The following is a 20054-nucleotide window of genomic DNA, read 5'->3' as shown; positions in this document are numbered from 1 at the left end:
ACAGATTCGGGGCGTCTGGGTGGCTCAGTCTGTGAAGCATCTGACTTCAGCTCAGGTCATGATCTCACAGTTTGTGAGTTTGAACCCCCCATTGGACTCTGTGCTGACAGCTCAAAGCCTGGAGCCTGCTTTAGATTCTGTGTCTCCCTCTCTCTCTCTCTCTGCCTCTCTCTCTCTCTCTCTCTCTCTCAAAAATAAACATTAAAAAATATATAAAAAGAAAAACACATATGCCAGGAGATCCTGGTATGCTAAATCCGGGCGAGCCCAGGCAACTATATGGTCAATTCTCATTATTCGAGGTAGTTATATTCTATAGAGTCTCTGGCAACAGTGAATTAGCAAACTCTGAACCTTTGCCCTTGGGGAAAATACAGGGTTAGGTTCTTGGGAGCCTCTGAACACAAAACTTTTCATCAACTGAAACAATCGATAACCTTCTGTTTAAAGACTCTATTTGATACGTATTGCGGATCCATTAATGTTGAACTTGGCCATCAGCACTGTAACTCAATGCCCGAACAAAGCTTGCCTAACACTGATCTTTTCTCTACAGGGCCCATCTCTCGTGCTCGGGAACACCAGACGGCTTGGCAGCGCTACCCTGGCGAAATCACCAACAAAACCACAAAAATCCAAAAAAGCACGGCACTACTCAGACTGAGAACAGGACACTTGGTTCCAGTGTGGGAGCAGACATGAGAAGGCAGAGCATCGTCTCGTGGCCTCAGCTGGGAATGTCCAGGCAGGCAGCTCAGATTTTTACCACTCTGCATGTTGTTCCCAAAGGACCACAAAACAGCCTTGAGTATTGCTCTGGGGGTAACACATTTTAGTAGGTAGATAAACTGGCAAATGAAATCCATGAGTGCTGCGGATCCATTGCATTTTCAAGGCTCTGTTTGCCCAGCAACGTGCCGCGTCTTACGGCAACTGGCAGCGGGAGTTGTAAGGAGGTGGCAGAAGGTCCAGAGGACAGGCTGAGGGGTGAGCGGGCTGCTAGGGAGGGTCTGCTGAGGAGGGCAGCCGCGGTGGCTTCTGGGCTATGACTCTGCCCTTGTCTCTGCACCCAAATCACTAGAAATCCTGGATGTCCTTGCCTCTGCAAGCTGGTGGCTCAGGATTCAGAATGCGGCTTCTCTACAGAAATCACGTTTGGTAGGCTGGTCCTCAGCCTGGGTCACAGAGGTCCACTCCATGCCTAGTTAGATAAAGTGGTGGCATCATGGGGCCCAGGTCCAAGCCCTCACTGCAGCTTTCCACTCCCACCCCAGGGCTCAGGGCTTCAGGCAGTGCTGGGTGGGGGTTCCTCAAGGGTGGTCTCAGGTGGAGACTGAGGACAGGTGAGCTGGGCAGGCAGTGGGGGAGGTCTGTCTTTTGTAAGGTAGGGTGACAGCCGGGGTCTGTGTTTTCAGTAGGGAAGGGGCACAGACATCTGGGGGTGGGGAAATGGAGAGGAGGTCTGTGAGGACAAGCCGGGGAAGGGACATTCTGCAGCCACAAGCCTCCCTGCACTTGCTGCCCACTGGGTCACAGACATCCTCTGAGGTCATGGGCATGGGTCCGAGGGGCCTCCAGCGGCTCAGCAGGCATTTCCAGGTGGGGGGTGTCCAGCCAGGACTGTGCCAGACCTGAGGCCGAGGCCAAGCCTTGTGCTGCCTTGCTAGCTCTCCCCTCCGGCACAGGAGCCCGGGTGAGTTGGGACACCCTCCTCCCGCCTCGAGCTGACACCTGAACACCCCACCCCTGCCTCAGACACTCTTGTTTGCCCTTTCCCCCACCCCCTCCCAGGTCCAGCTGAAGTGGGGGTGGGTGTGGGCGGAAGGAGTAGCAGGACAAGGGACAGGGCGGGCCCCAGGAGATATAAACCATGATAAACACACAACCTTGCTTTATGTGAGAACTGCGGCTTATCTTGTGTGCATACTTCTTCTCCAAGGCACCCGTCACAGCTTTCTTAGGCTCAGGGATACCCCTGGTTTGACCCGATCCCTTGTTTGCCACAAGACAGAAAAGGGTGGAGGCCTGATCCAGTCTATTCCAAAGCAGGTAAACAGAATTCACAGTTCAACCTTCTTCAGGAAGCTCTGAGCCCAGGGCTCAGAGGAGGACTTGGGTCCTGGCCAGGGAGCCCTGGGGAGTGGCCTCAGGTGACTAATGGCCGATGTCTGTCTGCTCTTAGGGGGATGAGCATTTCCTGGCATTGGGGAGGAATGAGGTGTGAGGGTAGAAGGCTCCAGGGCTGAGCTGGGGAAGAGGATTTGAGACCGAGCTTGTACCAGGCCTTAGAATCAGTGCCTGTCTTACCTGCGCTGGCCCTGGAGCTCAGGGTCCTGCCCACCCTCTAGCTCACTGGGCTGCCAGCTGTGTGTGTGGGAGGGGAGATGACCCTTCTGGGAAGCCCCTGTCCTGGGGTTATTGCAGCTTCCAGAAGGACTGGGGTCGAGGGGATGAGGTTCATGCTCAGAACCTGTGAGGAACCATGACAGGACAGCAAGCTCCTTGAACCTGTATCTCCAGAATTGTTCTGTCTTTTTCTTTTTCAATGTTTATTTATTTTTGAGAGAGAGAGAGACAGAGCGTGAGTGGGGGAGGAACAGAGAGAGAGGGAGACGCAGAGTCCAAAGCAGGCTCCAGGCTCTGAGCTGTTAGCACAGAGCCCGACACAGGGCTCAAACCCATGAACCATGAGATCATGACCTGAGCCGAAGTCAGACACTTACCCTCTCACTGTCTCTTTTTAAAGGGTTTAATGTTTATAAGCTTGAAACAAAACAAAACAAAAAAATCCTGGGGTGCCTGGGTGGCTCAGTCAGTTAATCATCGGACTCTTGGTTTTGGCTCAGGTCATGATCGGGTTTGTGGGTTTGAGCCCTGCATCAGGCTCTGCACTGACACTGCTTGGGATTCTCTCTCTCTCCCTCTCTCTCTGCCCCTCCCCAGCTTGCATGCTTTCTCTCTTTCAAAATAAATAAATAAACTTAAAAAAAAATCCTAATTGATGACTGTCTTACTTCTTTTCCTCCCTAAATGGGTCCGTTCTCTCCCTCTCCCCTTTCCTCCGTTTTTCCTTCCTCATTCAAACATTTATTTAACATTTGCTACAGACCAGGGGCTGGGGACAAGCTGGTTTCTCCCTAAACTGATGCCTTTGCTTGTGGACCCCCTCCGGCTGCCCAGCCCCCACTGCGCCCTTCACCCACCTCGACGGAAACCTCCACCTCACGGGGCAGCCGGGAGGGCGGTAGTATGTGCCCCACTCCACCCAGGTGCTATGCACAGCCTGCCGGGCATCTGGCATTCCTTTCGGCCCCTGCTGGCCCTGGCTGAGGTTTGTGACCTGCCCTGGTAGCAGGGGTCTCTTCCTGGAGGACGTCAGTTTGCCCCTCCTGGGCTCCGCCCCTGCCTTCATTCATAGCCCACTCACCCAAGTGCCTCACTCTGCGCAGCTGCAGGGCTCTGGGCTCCTATATGGGGCTCTCTTTGGGACAGGCTTGCCCGCCTGTGTGTGCGCGTGTGTGTGTGTGTGTGTGTGTGTGTGTGCACATTTGCACTTCCACACTCTCCCCACCAGCCTGGGAACTCCCCAAGGGCAGGAATTATTTTTCTTCTTCCCTCTGGACACTTGGTCTATGGTCCTGACCAACTGTCCTGATGTCCTAAGGGAAGGAACACTGGAGCCCCAGGCAGGATTTCGAGGGGAGAAGAATCAGAAAGCTGTCCCTTGCTGCTTCTTCCCTTCCCTCCCCCCCAAACCTCAGCCTGGCATGCGCAGGGCGGTCACCTCAAATAAATGGGCTTTCCGGGACTCTGGCTGGCGGAGAGGGGGTGCTGAGCCAGGACAGGCAAGGCCCCCACAAGACAGGGAGAGCCCAACTGGGAGTACTCTGGGATGGCTTTTAAACACGGCTCCATGAGGTGAACCTAGGAGCTTTTGCAGGTGGCCCCAGGGCCTGGGGCATGAGGGGCTTCATGGGGTGGTGGAGGAGACAGGGCCCCCCGCCCCTCGACCCTTGAATCAGTCAGTGTAGCTCCCCCATTTTTATCCGGCTGCTGTCTGCTTGCATTTGAAGAATGTGCTTCTGCAGCCTCAAAGGTTAGCAAACCTTCAGCCTACCCTAAGCCTACAGCTTTCCTCTGTTCAAATGATCCTCTAGCCCCCAGTCAGGGGTTGTGGCCCTGTGGCTGTAGGACTCCAGCCCCCAGTCCCCCGCACGCTGTTAGTTGGAGAAGGCAGGCCCAGGGCTAGCTCAGGACTACGAGTGCAGCACGTGTGGATGAGAATCAGATCGGGAGGGTGGGGGAGACAGGGACGGGGTGCTTCTGTGGCCCTAGGACTCAGGGGTGCCGGGATCCCAGATGAGGGAAAAAGCCCTTGCCTAGGAGTCCAAAGACATGGCTCTGCTTCTGGCTACCATTCACCAGCATGGGGCCCCAGGGACCCTAAGGAGTTGACTCAACTTTCTTACCTGTGCAAAGGGAGGTGACACCCTCTGCCTGTACCTATGGGTTATACTGTGGAGCTCAGTGTGCTTTAAAGACTGCCAAGTTTGGGGGCACCTGGGTGGCTCAGTTGGTTGAGTGTCCAACTTTGGTTCAGGTCATGATCTCGTGGTTCGTGAGTTCAAGCTCCACATCGGGATCTGTGCTGACAGCTCAGAGCCTGGAGTCTTCTTCAAGTTCTGTCTCCTTCTCTCTCTGCTCCTCCCCCACTCATGCTCTGTCTCTCTCTCTCTCTCTCAAAAATGAATAAACATTAAAAAATAATTTTAAAAGCCTGTCAAGTTTTGCTGTTCATATGCAAGGTGCTGCTATGGCTATGGGCACTGTCACCAGGGGGCAATGAGGGTCAGGGCTGTCCTGGGGACTCAGAGCAGCTCCTGGGCTGGTGCTTCTGAGCTGAGCTTTACAGGAACTAGAGAGAGTCACCAGCTCAGTCGTGGGCAGGGGATCATTTGGGAGGTCATGGCCAGACCCCCCTATCCTTGGTACTATGTGGGCTTTTAGAGGTTTTGCTAAAAATGGAGTGGGTGTCCCTAGGCACCCTCAGAGGGCTCCAGAGCCTTTGGGGACAGCAGGGCATTTCTGTTAGGCATAACACTGGGACTTTCAGAGTCAGCCCCAGGACACAAATCTTTATTTCTACCTTTCAACAGCTAACCTAACCTGCCTGCCCCAATCTGCGTGGTACAAGACCCCACCTTCACCCCAGAGAAGCAGGGCAGGGTGTGGCCTGCCATGTCTGGACTGGTGGCTGAGTGGGGTGGGGCAGGGAGGGGGGCCGGAAGAGGGGGAGCTTGGATGGGGAGAAGCTCACATCAGTGGTGGGGTGGAGACTGCCTCCTGAGAGAGGGAAGCAAGCAGGCGGCACCTCAGGAGTGGCTCACGGCAGGGAGAGTTGACCTTCCAAAGGACGGTGAAGTAACAGGTCTGCAGGTCCCAGGAGGGGAGCCGGCCTACCCAGAGAAAGCCTGTCAGCATTGCAAACAACCTGGGGCCAGGAGGACAGTGAGTCCCGGGCTGCACGAGCACCCAGGGCTGCCCTGACCACGGGCATCTTGGGACCATCTCTGTGTTCCAGAAGTCATTCATGCTCGCAGGGAAGAACAATGCGAGTGAGAAATATACGATGAGAAGGAAGATTCTCCTCCCTCCCCACCACTGGCCTCTGGCCCCTTTGAAGCCAGGCCCAATAAAACAATCCCTAACTTGGGAAGGCCAAGGATGTAAATTTACATGGCCTTACACCTGTGGGTATGTCTGCATTTCCGCGTGACAGCCCCAACTCTCAACCCCACTGCTCATGGGCAATCTGCTCCTACAGCTAGAGCACACACCAGATTCTGGAAACCAAACCTCTTCCTTGTCCCATCAGGCCTACGGCGGCCACAGCTTTGCTGTCTCTGAATGCCCAGCAGCCCTTGCTGGCCCCTGACCTTGCCGACGCTTCCGTCTAGAGTCTTTTCTTGAACCCCGTCAGCCCCTGTTTTGCATGTGCCTTCTGTTCTGCCAGAACTGCCAGAGACAAGGCCGGATACTCTGAGCCTCAGTTTCCCCATCCTTATGTTGGGAATGATAATGACATCTGACTTACCTTTGTAACGTTGGAGCTGGTGTTTTAGGACATGCTTCCCTTTGGGAGGAGCTGGGAAGGTGTACGGCCGAGGGTCACAGGGGAGACAGGCAGGAGGGGTCCTGTCAACATTTTGCAGGCAGGGACAGAGATTGCTCATGGGGTGCAAAGCTCATATGTATGCCGCCTAGGTCTCTGCTCAGATGACCAGCAGGGTGGGTGCTTGTGTCCTGGGATTAGGATGGATGGGATCACCCTGTGGTCCAGCCAGGCTGGGACAGCTCAGAATACCCACCCTCCAAGAGCCCTGCTCTTGCCGCCCTCTGAACATGATTCCCAGCCCTCCTGTATGGGGGGGGGGGCGGGGTTGGTGGAAGACAGAATAATGACCCCACAGAGATGCCCCTACCCTGATCCCTGGAATCTGTGAATATGGCAAAAGGGACTTGGCAGGTGTGATTAAGTGAAGGATCTTGAGATGGGGAGAGTATTCTGGATTTTCTGCATGGGCCCTAAATATAATCACAGGGTCCTTGTACAAGAGATGCAGGAGGGTCAGATAGTAACACTAGTGTCAGAAGCCGAGGTAGGAGTGATAATGTGAGCCTCCGGAAGGAACTCAGACCTGCAGACACCTTGCGTTTAGCCCCGTGAGACTCATTCTGGAGATCTGGCCTCCAAAACCATAAGATGATAAACTGGCATTGTTTTAAGCCACCAAGTGATAGTTTTTTTTGTAATATTTATTAATTTTTTGGGGAGAGTGCAAGCGGGGGAGGGGCAGAGAGAGGGGGGCAGAGGATCTGAAGCAAGCCCCGCGCTGACAACAGCGAGCCTGACGTGAGGCTCGAACTCTACGAGCTTCGAGATCACGACCTGAGCTGAGGTCGGATGCTTAACCAACTGAGCCACCCAGGTGTCCCTGTGATAGTTTTGTTACAGCAGCAACAGGAAGCTAATACACAGGGTCAGGGCCAGGCCCGGAGGGAGACAATGGTAAATGCTGGGTTCTGATCCGTTCCAGAAGCAGCTGCTCACCAGAGACCTGACTGTAACTTCACAGGGCCTCAGTGTCCTCACTTTGGTCCAGGAGGCACAAGTGCTTCTTTTTCCAGGTGAAATGCTGGTACTAATTACTTTATATCTGAAGGGTCTCAAACTCCAGTGTCATCAGCAGCTGCAGTAATGTGGTAACTTGCTCGAGAGAGTGGGAGGGTATAAGGCAATGGGAAATAGGGGGGCCCGTGGCAAACTGGAGAAAACACGCCTTGCTTAAAGACATCTACTTTAAGTAACAAGGAAAGCAATAAATCCAGCCAAATAAAATCTATATATAATACATCTTTGTGGCTGGTCGATGGGAGTTTCAGATCCCATATTAACCTGTGGTTCCGGCTGACCCCAAAGAGAGGTGGTCCATGGGGTAAAGAGCAGCAGTGGATGTGATGAGCGCCTCTCAGCCCTAGCTACTGCTTGGAGTTACCCCCATACCCCAACCAAGATCTCTACCACTCGTAGCCTATGTTTTATAAAAGGGGGTTTTGATACGGAGCCAGGGGAGACCCATCGGACCTGTTGGCCAGCCAGCTCTGCCTCGCTTCCCTCATCCTTCCCAACCTGCACAAATCCCTCAAAGTCTACCCTGGGGACATTGTCCCTTCAGCTCTGGGGCATAACCTCTCTCCTTCCTCTCCAGCAAGGGAGGTCCTTGTGTGGAACAACCAAGAGGTTACCATTGTTGAGTCAAGATTTAACCAATGCAAACCATGGGTGGGCATGCTGTGGACTCAGAAAAGAGGGATGCTGTCTCAAAAGAGGAGGGGAACACAGATGTCATGGGACAGGTCGTGGGCATCGGAGTGAGGCAGACATGGGTGAGTCCCACTTCATCACTTATCAGCTTTGTGACTTTGGGTAACATACTTAACCTCTCTGAGCCTCGTTTTTCCCATTTTTTAAAAATAATTTAAAAAATTTTAATGTTTGTTTATTTTTGAGAGAGAGCGAGCGCGGAGAGGGGCAGAGAGAGGAGGACAGAGGATCCGAAGCAGGCTCTGCGCTGACAGCATCGAGCCTGATGCGGGGCTTGAATTCCCAAACTGAGATCATGACCTGAGCCGAAGCTGGATGCTCAACTGACTGAGCCACCCAGGAGCCCCGTCAGTTTTCCCACTTCTAAAATGGGAACAATACTTTACTGTATTGTTGTTGTGTAGATTAAATCAGATAATGTACACGAAAGGCAGTATCTGGCCTAGAAGAGGAGCTCTGCACACAGACTCTGGACAAGGGTGCCTTGGGTTAGAATTCTCTTTAGTGGCTGTGTGGCCTCGAGCAAGCTATTTCGTGTTTCTGTGCAGAATTTCCTCACCTGCAAAATGGGTTCACTGACGTTCTAGAGGGCTGTTGGGAGGATGTGATGGGATACCACATGTCAAGGACCTAGGCCAGGCCTGGACTCCATAAAGACTCCATGAGCATGTTAATTATTTATTAGGTCCATCCCGGCATTGGTGAGCTCATGTCTTCTGTGCCTGCTGGGCCCTGGGCTGTGTTTCTGGGATGGGGAATGGAGAAGCCAGAACTGTTCCCTGGTTTTATTCTCCCCACACCTGTCTGCCTAGTTCTTTTCTCTGGTTCCCCTAACCTGGATACTCCACCATCGTCACCTCTGCCCTATCGTCTGTGACCTCCCCAGGCAGGGGAGCAGCCCCTGGCGGCCCCAGACCGCGGGAAGCAGGGCCACTGGGCTCCGTGGTCTGTGGGGGGGAGGCGCCTGGGGCTGCCCTCTGTCTGAGAAACTCCATTCGTCACCACAGAGGATGAGCACTGAGCTGCACCCCCTCTGCTGGCCAGCACACGTGCTAGGCGGTCTGGGATGAATCACTTCCCACGCTGTGTTGTCATCCAGGCTTGAAACAGAGGCCCTGTGTGCAGCTTTTGTGTGTACGGTTTCTTTCCATTCCATGATTCAGAAAATGCCACTCACTCAGCCATGTGATCCCCTAATCTTCTGCCAAGGAACTGAGTGAGTGCAAAGGTTTGCTGGAAAACCCTTGAAGGACAGGGGAGGGCAGCTGCGTTTGCCAGAAAGTGGACTGAGCCAAGAAAACTGCAAGTTGGAATTCATGAAACCATCATCGGGAAAAGAGCACGGGGGGTGGGGGGTGGGTTAGGTATTATGAGACCAGAGACCCGCCCACAACAGCAGCTGTTGGTGTGCAAAGGGCCCTAATGTGGTTGTGCACAGATTTCCACCTGCGCCAGCCCCACAAAGATAATGGGATTATTTTGTCTGATTATGAATGTAAAACTTGTTCGTGCAAAAATTCCAATCAATACGGAAAAGTATAAAAAGGAAAGGACGTATCCCCCCGTGTGCTATGACCAGACGTTGTTTTCATCCACTGAGACACTGTCCATGCATCTTCAGGCCCAGAACTGCCAGCTTCTTGTCCCTTGAGCTACTGGCCGTAGCCCAGGTCTGATCCTGTCTCCTGCTCCTGTCCTGGGACACGGTGCCTCCAAACACATGGGGAGGTTTGCCAGATCTGGGCCCCAGCATCTGGGTTCTAGGCCCAACTTGGCCATTAGCTTGTGGTGTGCCCTTAGGCAAATCACTCCGAGTCCCGCTTTTCTATTCAGTGAAACATGGGATAATAAGTGGACTGATTTGTTGGGAGGATGAACGGCATGAGTGGGTATGAAGACTGCAAACCCAATAATCTCTTCAAATACAAGGGAGTGCTGGCTTGATGCCTGTTCCCCTGCCGTGGCTTCGTTAACCCCAGGGTGGTGCGGAACCAGCCACCTTCTCCACAAGCTCTTCTCCAGACACCCTCACAATTGGCTCAGAGCAGGGAGGGCCCAGGCTGGGGCCCCCGGTCACGGCAGCACCACACCTGCACACCGGCCCGGCACAGGGGCCAGCAGGCACCCAGTTCGGAAGAATTCAAAGCCCTGTCTTGTCACCAGTTTTGAACCAAGATAACTCTCCTCCCTCACCTCCCACACAGGTGGATACTCATTCTCGCCAAGGCTGGGCTAACCCTCAGCGTCATTCCTGCTCAGAAGCACTCTCTGATTTCAGGAACCTTTGTGAATCCCCCAATTTGTGGTATCATTTGTATGTTGTAAATGAGTTTTAGTAAAGTCCTTAGCTTGAAAAGAGGTTGTGTACTTACAGCAGGGACGGTAATGACACTATAAGGATATTAGTTTAGCTATTCAAACGACCACTTTTTTTTAATGGTTATTTATTTTGAAAGAGAGAGAGTGCGAGTGCATACGTGAGTGGGAGAGGGGAAGAGAGGGAGGGACAGGGAGAGAGACGATCCCAAGTAGGCTTCTTGCCATCAGTGAAGAGCCTGACTCTGGGCTCAATCCCATGAACAGTGAGATCATGAGCTAAGCCGAAATCGAGTCAGATGCTTACCCGACTGAGCCACTGAGGCGTCCCAAACTATCTCTTATATTCATCTCACTAACACACCTAAACTTGCACGTTGGGGACCATCACCTTTGCCATGTTATGGCAGAGTTAAAGAAGGCTCAGGAGCACCTGAGTGGCTCAGTCTGTTAAGCGTCCGACTCTGGATCTTGGCTCAGGTCACGATCTCACGGTTTGTGAGTTCAGGTCCCACATCGGACTCTGTGCTGATGGTGTGGAGCTTGCTTGGGGTTCTCTCTCTCTCCCCCTCTCTCTGTGTCCCTCCCTGCTTGTGTGTGCTATCTCTCTCTCTCTCTCTCTCCCCCAAAATAAATAAATAAATAATCTTAATTAAAAAAAAAGAAGGCTCAGGGGACATGTCTCTAAGTAGCACCATATTTCCTCGTGACCCCAGACCCCGTTTCCTGTGCCTTTGCCTCCCCGGCTTCCCTCTAGCAGAGCCAGCTCTGACTTTGTTCCTACCGGGTCCATGCAGTCTGGAGGCAGGAAGCCCCAGGTGGACAGCGAAGCTCCCGTGGGAGAGTGAGGCCAGGCTGACCACTGTAACCAGTCATTCCTGCACCCTATCAATCGGCTCTGTGCTCACAGACCGTCCCCATGTGGATGCCAGTGACGGCAGCCCTTCAGTCACCTGGGCGAGCGTCCAACCTTTTCCCACAAAAAACAAGACCTGCCTGTTCCTGTGTCTGGGTACTGACCTCCGGTCCCCTGATCCGAGGCCCTGCTCCCACTGTCTGTCCCCTGGCCCCTCGAGGTTCCCTTAAGCCCCAGGCAGGAGACAGGCAGGGGTTCCACCCGCCCCCCACCCCCCTGTCCAAGTGCCTTCTGTCTGCGGTGAGAAGGCACAGACACACAGCGTGGGCCCTGGGCCTTGCCTAACTGGCAGGGCCCTCCCTCCAGCCCATCCTAATTTACTTGGAGCAAACAGCCATGCCTCCTGACAGGAAGCAGCAAAGCGAGGACTCGAACCCGGGTCTTCTCATGCTGTACCACACGTTACCTTGTTCAGACTGTGGCGAGGCCTGAGAATCCAGCATCCCTAAAAGCCAGCCTTGGGATGGAGGAAGCGAAGCTGGGAGGCAAGTGGTGGCCATGAGGAGGTGAGGCAGTACAGTGATGCAGGATTAACCGGGAGGGGCCCGTGTGGCTCTCAGCCCTAGGCCGCGCTGAGGCTGCCAGAGTGTTGTAATGATAAATAAATGTGTCGTAATAATCATAATTGCTCTGACCGTGGCAGGTAGTACATAGTGAGCACTTACTGTATGCTAAGTGTGGGGCTAAAATGCCGTACCTGTAGTACTTCGTTTTCTCCTCACGGTCACCTGCTGACATAGCTGTCATTGTCACCCTCCATTTTATAGATGAGGCGGCTGAAGGTTGCAGTGGTTCCACAACTTGCCCAAAGGCATCGTCTCACAGGTGGAAGATGTGAGATGAGAATCCAGGCTCTCTGACCTCGTGTTCCACTCTCCCTAACTTCTGTAAAATCTGCTCCTCAAAAACAACAAAAACAAAGATATAGTCTACCCTACCCAGAAGGTGGGTCAGGAGTATCAGGTCTGCTGAGGAAAGCTGAATGTGTTACTGATGTGTGAGCATTCATCTGGCTTCAGCACCAGGAGTCCCTGTCGCCCCAGGATCTGGGAGGCCCTCAGGGTCTTGCCAATGGCGTGGGGGCGGCGGGAGGGGCCTCCTGGAAGCAAACGGGGTCTCCTGATCCAGGGCCGGCGAACCGTGGCCAGACCACCCTCCCCTCCACACATCCCTGCATTTGTTCCTGGCATATGAGGAGGAAGTCCAGTAAATTATGCCAGGACTGGCTGGTGAGAAGCAGGGAAGAATAAATAGCAAATTCATAAAATGGATTTTTAAAGTATGTGGATTTTTTAAAGTTTATCCATTTTGAGAGAGAGAGAGAGAGACAGAACAGGTGGGAGAGGGGCAGAAAGAGGTGGGGCTTGAACTCACGAACCTCAAGGTCATGACCTGAGCCAAAGTCAGTTTCTCAACTGACTGAGCCACCCAGGTGTCCCTAAAGTATGTAATTGATGGTAGGATTTCAATGATAAACATCCACCAGAAATATACGGCTTAGTTTGGCTTCAAACAAGGTATGTTAATTCAAACAATTTAATTTACTGACAGTCCTCACGGTTTACAGGTCACCTGTGTGGCCTCTCTACTCATTAGTGGAAGAGTAGACAAGCTGACTGAAAGTGACTGTCATGTGACCTTGTGCAAAACATAGGTTGTAATACCACTGTATATAAGTGTTGCAAAAGCAGACGGGGAAACATTTAGATGCGTGGCTCTTTAATTTTTCTGCCCGTGATAAGAAACATATTTTATATCACAGCCAAGTGCACATACACGCAAACACACACACACACACACACCCAGCTGCACCTATCTAAAACAAATATCCCTAAAACAATTTTTAACCATATTACATGAAATGCATCTGGTATTTTTTATTTTATGCCATTTCATTTAAGTCAAATGTGATTTGAGATGCACTAAATTTTTTTTTTTTCCATGATCCATAATGTGTGGCAACCCACAGTTTAAAAAAACTAGCTGACCATACTGACAGCAAGAAAAAGGAACAGACTGGATACTCTGTCTGTCTTGATTCCCCCTTGGATATAAATTCCCCCAGATCAGAGGCTGTGCCCTCCCACCAGTCCGAGCGGGGACTCTGCATATGGATCTCTGGAAAACACAGACACTGTGTGGCAAACACCGGGACTCTGAGCAGACAGGGGACTAGGTTCCAGGGGAGAAGGCAGGGGTGCCCCTCCAGAGTCAATATTTAAGTGGGATTCACTTAGCCATAGAATGATCTTCAGGGAGGGGGAAATAGGCTGAATGAGGGTGGTGAACGGGATAGAGGGCGGGTAATGGCAAAGTGCTCCCCAAAGTAGTTTTGGGCGTCGCTGTGTGATCGGCACAAAGTAGGGGGATAGCAAATCGTTCAGAATAGAGACTAGGGAGCCAGCCTTCAAATCCTGGCTGCATCACCTCAGCTGTGTGACTGTGGGTGGGCCATTGCCTCTATGCCTCAATTTCCTCATCTATCAAATGAGGACATAATAATATTTAACCCTTTAGGCTGTGACGTATCAAGATGCCAGCTGATGCTAAACAAGAAGTTGGCTAACCTGCCCACACAAATCAGGCTCCACCTCTTGCCGGCGAAGGTCACTTTATATAAAGCATAGAATAGCTCATGTTATGGGGCGCCTGGGTGGCTCAGTCGTTTGAGCATCTTTTTTAAAAAAAATTTTAAGTGTATTTATGTATTTTGAGAGAGAGCTTGTACACCAGCAGGGGAGGGGCAGAGAGAAGGAGAGACAGAATCCCAAGCAGGCTCTGTGCCATCAGCACAGAGCCCCACGTGGGGCTCAAACTCACGAACTGTCTGCACTTAACCGACTGCGCCACCCAGGTGCCCTTGCGCCTCCGACTCTTGATTTTGGCTCAGGTCATGATCTTACGGTTCATGGGATTGAGCCCCGAGTCGGGGTCGTGCTGACAGCGTGGACCCTGCTTGGGACTCTCTCTCTGCCCCTCCCCTGCTGGAGCACGCACGTGCCCGCGTGCATGTGCTCTTTCAAAATAAATAAATAAACTTAAAAAGAAAAACCAAAACAGCTCGTGTGAAGTGGTGCATAAGGGGTGGCAAGTGTTCCAACCCCAGAGATGCTACACAGCAACAGAGACAGCTGCTCCATGAGAGGTCAAAGGTGGGATTCAAAACACTCCCACCCAAAGTTGGAGGCAGGGAGGTTGGTCTTCGGGCTCAATAGCACTCAATAAATTAATATTAAGACCCATCATTACGTAAATCATACTTCTTTCCGGTTACCTGTTTCCTGTGTCTATCTGCACAATGCGAGGTAACTGCCTTCCAGCCCTCACCACTGCTCTCCGCGGGTGAGGACCATTAAGCCACTTCTCCCAGTTCTGGGAACGAGCTGGAACGAGCACGGGGGTGGAGTTAGTCCGCAGCAAAGGCCTCTGGGTGCAGAGTTCTCAACCCTCAGGTTGCATCCCGTCTTCCCACATAATCTTTGCACAGCCCAGAGTTAAAGATCCCTTGAGTGTTGTTGTAGATTTCCTTTGTCTGGGTTCTCAGGCTCAAAATGTGTGGGCAGGTCGGTGGCTTTCTTCCACTCTGCATAAGTGGAAGGGAGGTGCCTGAGGACTCAGGTGTGGCTTAGTAACTCCAAAATCACACACTGTCCCTGGCACTTGTCTGGAATGCACCAGTAAAGGAAAGGACGGATGAGTTTTTTTCTCCCCATCCCCAATTGCTCAGTCAGGGCACTGGCTTCTTTTGCCTGCAGGAACTCCCTCCCACCAGCCCTATCCATATTCATAGTCCACACTTTTGCTAGAAAGATCTTTTTCAAGTGCAAACGTGATCCTGTTACTCTTTCTCCCTATATTACGGCCCCTGCTTAAGCCCTTGGCAGGCGTCCCACTGCCTACGGTGCATTTCAGAGTCCCTTCACCGCAGAGCCTCAGCTCAGTTCTTCAACCTCGCCTTTCCCCACCCCTAGGAACCCTATGGCCTCACCAAACACCTTGCCTCCCCTGAATGTGCAACACACTCTGAAACTTACACGCTTTTGTCCCTGCCATTCCCTGTCCCTTGCCTGTTGTGGCTGTGCCAGCGGGCTAGCCTCATTGTAGAGAATTGCCATGCTCCGTGGAAACACCATGTTCTCTGGGAACCTTTTCCACTCTGCAGTCCCAGGAGCAAATTCTTCAGGCTCCCACAGTTGTCTTACCTTGACTGTTCCTGCCAAGCTGCCCCAAAGGCTCTGCTGGCTTCCAGCTCTGGCCACTAGAGGGCAGTGCAGTGTAGCTGAGCATCCGGCCTGGCAGCCCCAGGAGGCCGTGAGCAAGGGGCTCACCAGAGGCTGACTCTGCCCTCCCTCTTTCCTTAACACACACCAATGTTTGGGCCTTGCCACACCTCTTGGAATGTTGCACAGCCCCCCTCTCGGGCCTCCTGGCCTCTGCCACTCCCCCTTCACTCTTTTATGCACATGGCTGCCCCAATTTCCTCCCTTAACTGTTATTTTGATCACCTTTCCCTCTTCTCCACCCCACCCCACCCTTCCTCAAGAACATTCAGTAGCTCCTTGTTGTTTCCATATTAACCCCAAACATCTCATTTTTGGGTTTCTGTTGTTTATGAAAGTGTTGCCGCTTCAATAACAATGAAAAGTTAAAGAAAAATATTTCATAAGTCCATTCCTTGATTTTCTTATATTTTACTTTCTCTTTTTCTGCGTGTGTGTGTGTGTGTGTGCACATGTGCGCACACATATGTGTATTTGTGGTTGTGGTCAGAGCATTGATACAATCTTAAATTTAACAGTTTTGGCCTGTTTTGAAATTGTAGACAATTTTTCAAGTTACCATTTGTCTTTATAATATGACTCAATATGTCAATATGAAGGAATTTCAGCTTGGGTCTCAAGGCTATGCGGTCCAGTCCTCAGAGTTTGTGTGGAATGAACTGGGGGCTCCCAAACCTGGCTGATCACCAAAATCACAAGTGTGTCAATGGGACTTGGGAAATGCCTCAGTTCAGGCTCCCCTGGTGACTCAGATCCAGGAGGACCCGGACAGTGCCCGCGTATCAGTCAGAACTGGACAGGTTCTGCTATGGGAACAAACAACCCTCACCTCTCAGTGACTTGACATGAGGAAAGTTTCTTGTTTGCTTGCTCATTCCAAATGATCACCTTGGATTGGTTCGGAGCTCTCCTGTAACTCGTCACTCCAGGTTCCAGGCTGACAGAGTGACCACCATCCGGAGTGTGTCTGACCCCTGTGATGGGGGTGGGGAGGGGGAACGTGGTGAATTACAAACCGGCTTTGCACACCAGCTCTGCCTGGAAGTGCCACTCATCCCTTCTGCTCACATTTCTTTGGCCCGTCGCGTCTACCAAGAACTATGGGGAGCTCAGCCCTGTTTCAGGTACCTGGAAGGAGAACGGGTACCCGGTGTCTATATTTTTTTGAAAGCCCTACAGTTTGGGGAAGCATGGCACCAGATAGCTCCGGAGGAAGATCCTGGTGACATCCTTTAGCACAGTCATCCCATCTCTGATCGGGTCTCACACTCACCAGGGCCTCAAGGAAAGGGGGCGGGGAGTGTGAGGGTGAGGCCTGGTGACTGGCTGGTCCTACTTGTGAGTGCTCTTGTGCAAACAGCCTGGTTAACGAGCGGATGGGAAAGGATACTGGATGATTCAGAGAACCGACTAGAAGCCTGGCAAACCAAGTTCGGGGAAATGGGCAGGGCACACCCAAGGGAGGTCGGGCAGCCCAGTGACAGACACCCAGTGTAGGTGCTGCGGCCAGTGCCATTGACTGCTGACTCTTGACCTTACCGTCACGGCTACACATCATCTCCACCCACCTGCTGTCCTTTGAGGGTCAAAGCCCAGAGCATGAACATCCCAGGGGCTAAGCCTGGGTCATACACAATCTAGAGGATTGTCTGGCTCCCCCCCCCCAACAATACTACACACTGGTGGGCACCCCAACTGGTAAGGGAGCTCTAATGTGGGCAGACGTTTCCCACTGAGATTTACCAATTCCCTCTTCAAAATGAACTCATCTGGAAGGCATTCAAGAGTTCACCTGATTCTCTAAGGAGCTTCTCCACTGCTTGTACACAGGGGAGTAAAGAGAGAGAGGTGTGGGTTTGCTTATCATGTCTGCATTGGTTCCACAGAGGCCGCCAGTCTCCACCCAGCAGAACCAAGCTGACTGGCTGGGATGCGGTTACTCCTCTGTTCACCCCTGAAGGATGGGGCTGAGGAGCAGGAAGGCGGCTTCTTCACACACCTGCCTTCACAGAACAGACAGAACAGTCTGTCAGCGGGGGTCAAGGTTTCAGTGAAAACAAGGTGTGAAGTAACCTTCATTGGACTTGAAACGGTTGAGTAAACGGGCATTGTTGTTTGTCATAAATGTTGGCTGCTGATCAAGTTATTTTGACCCACTTTTAGCAACAGCCTTTCCTCACAGCCTGGGGCCCACACGGACACCTATGATCCAGGCACACTTGCTGGGGGAAGAGGCCTCGGCCCTTCTTAGAACAGCTCCTGCGATGGGAGGAGGAGAGCAAGATGGGTGTCACAGCTTTTCCTAAAACAGTGATTTACAAACAGGACCCCCGGGGTCCCGAGTTTGTACAGGCCTGGGTAGAGAGCCACCAGTTAAAATATAAGACACTCATTTAAATTTGAATATCAGGTAAACAAAAAAAATACTTTTTTTTTTAGTATAAGTATATCCCATGCAGTTTGGGGATATACTTACACTCCAAAAAAAATTTTTTTTTTTTTACTCTTCTGAAATTCAAACTTAACTAGATGTCCCGTATTTTTACTTGCTAAACCTGACAACTTTACCTGCATGTGCTGCTTTGCTTTTATTTGCTTTGGGGCTTAGGTTAGATTTTTTTTTTTTTTAAATCAAACTTCTCACTGCCAAACACATAAAAATTTTGAAAGTCATGGCTAGGTCTTCGTGGTTTTTTTTTTTTTTTTTTTCCACATTGAAAATCTTAGCTACAGCGAACGTTTCATTCATTCTTTCACCCCACGCACATTTTACGGAGCCCCTCTGACCGCCCAGGTACTGTTGCAGATGAAGGGGCTAGAATGAGGCAAATGAGGCAGAACCACTGCCCTCCAAGAGGTCTCCTGAGTCTCTGAGAGAGACAGATAGCCAACCACACACCTCACGTGGGCAGGAGTGCAAGGTGCAGGGGGGTGGCTAACACCAGGCAGGCTAACACCAGGCAGGTCTTGGCAGAACAGGGAAGCGCCAGGCAGGGCAGTAAAGGGATGCCAGCCAGGCACTGCCACTGGCCCTCGAGGAGGTTGATGAGCACAGAATTGGGGAAGGCACTGACTCTCTTGGACTCTCCTTTTCCTCTTACAGTTTCATCATGACTTGGTTGAGACTGATTAAATAGTAAAGCATCCACTTTGTGTGTGGTTGACTTATAAAAAAATATGACACTGGCAAGACATTTCCTAGGGGCATCTTTAGGATTGAACACTGGGGTCCAGCCCAAGGTCCGCTGGTTTGGGCTAGAGAGGATATTGTCCAGAAGCCACTTTTTTTTTTTTTTTTTTTTTAATGTTTAGGTTTTGAGAGAGAGAGAGAGAGAATGAGTGGGGAGGGGCAGAGAGAGAGGGAGACATAGAATCGGAAGCAGGCTCCAGGCTCTGAGCTGTCAGCACAGAGCCCGATGTGGGGCTCGAACCCACGGACGGTGAGATCATGACCTGAGCCCAAGTCAGATGCTCAGCCAACCCAGGCGCCCCTCCAGAAGGCACCTTTAACCGTGTCCTCGAGACTCTGTCCTGACCCTTAGCAGTAACAATCATGCGGCCGAGAGAAATTAAGAGATTCTGAAGAAAAAGACACGTTCAAAGGGCAAAAACACTCTTCACCTTATTAACTCCTAAGTAAACACGCCAGCCAGAGTGCCAGGTGAGTAAGCTAGCAGGAACCCAAGTGTGTGAAGGGCGGAGCTGTTCTCTATCGCTCAAGGAAATAGCAAGGGTAAAACGAGAGTTCTCTTATTATGAACACTAATCATCTGCTTTTTTTTTTTTTTTTTTTTTTTACCATTAGAGAAAACTATTTCCTTTCTGGAAGAGACTCTTTTCTGGGAACCGGGCCTGGTTTTCAGTGAGTGTCGCAGCCTTTCCACACGTAGCTCGGGACTGGGCACCTGAAGCTGGGTGTCACAGGGGCTGATGGTGGATGGGGGAGAAGCAGCCTTGGAGCCTGGACACTCTTGCTGGGAAGGCGTGAGTTCTTCAGCATGTGACTGAGCCAGCATGGGCTCAGCAGCAGCGTGGGCTGTGGAGACGAGGCCCAGAGAGAGTGTGGTGCGAACAACCACGCGTAGCCCGAGCATTCGTGGGCCAACCGCAGGCCTGTGGAAAGAATGTCATTTTCTCCTGCTCCCACAGGGAACTAGAAATAGAACTCTGCCCTTTGTCCCTGAGCAGCTGAGGCAACTGCCCGGCGTGAGTGTCACCGACCACAGGCCCCTTTGTTCCTCTCTCCCACACTCTCCCTCTCCATCCCTTCCTCCCTGACCTTAGCCCACAGCCCGTGGACACTGCGGGCTGCGCCCAGGCCTGCCGTCTGGCATCTGGGCAAAGGTGGTTTCTCCTGCCCGGCACCGACGGCCCGTCTGGAATGTGCTGTGCTCCCGGCTGCTAATGAAAGCGCACGACTGCTTCCTCACGGGCGTTGGCGTTGCCACCACAGCCTTCCTCAGGCGCTGACCCCGACCCGGGGCCATTCAGAAACGTACGGCTTCTTCCCAGCAGCCACCCCAGTGTCACACACAGGCGTCTGGGGTTTTCAAAACTTCACCGCCTGAGACCCACGGTGAGAGACACTCTGCCTTTTACATCGCATCCCCCGCATGTGTGAGGTAGGTTCCAGGTGATCTCCACACACGGGCCCCGT

The sequence above is a fragment of the Panthera uncia genome, chromosome F1 (genome assembly GCF_023721935.1).
Source record: "Panthera uncia isolate 11264 chromosome F1, Puncia_PCG_1.0, whole genome shotgun sequence".
Classification (NCBI taxonomy): Eukaryota; Metazoa; Chordata; class Mammalia; order Carnivora; family Felidae; genus Panthera; species Panthera uncia.
Note: the sequence above shows the minus strand (reverse complement) of the source record.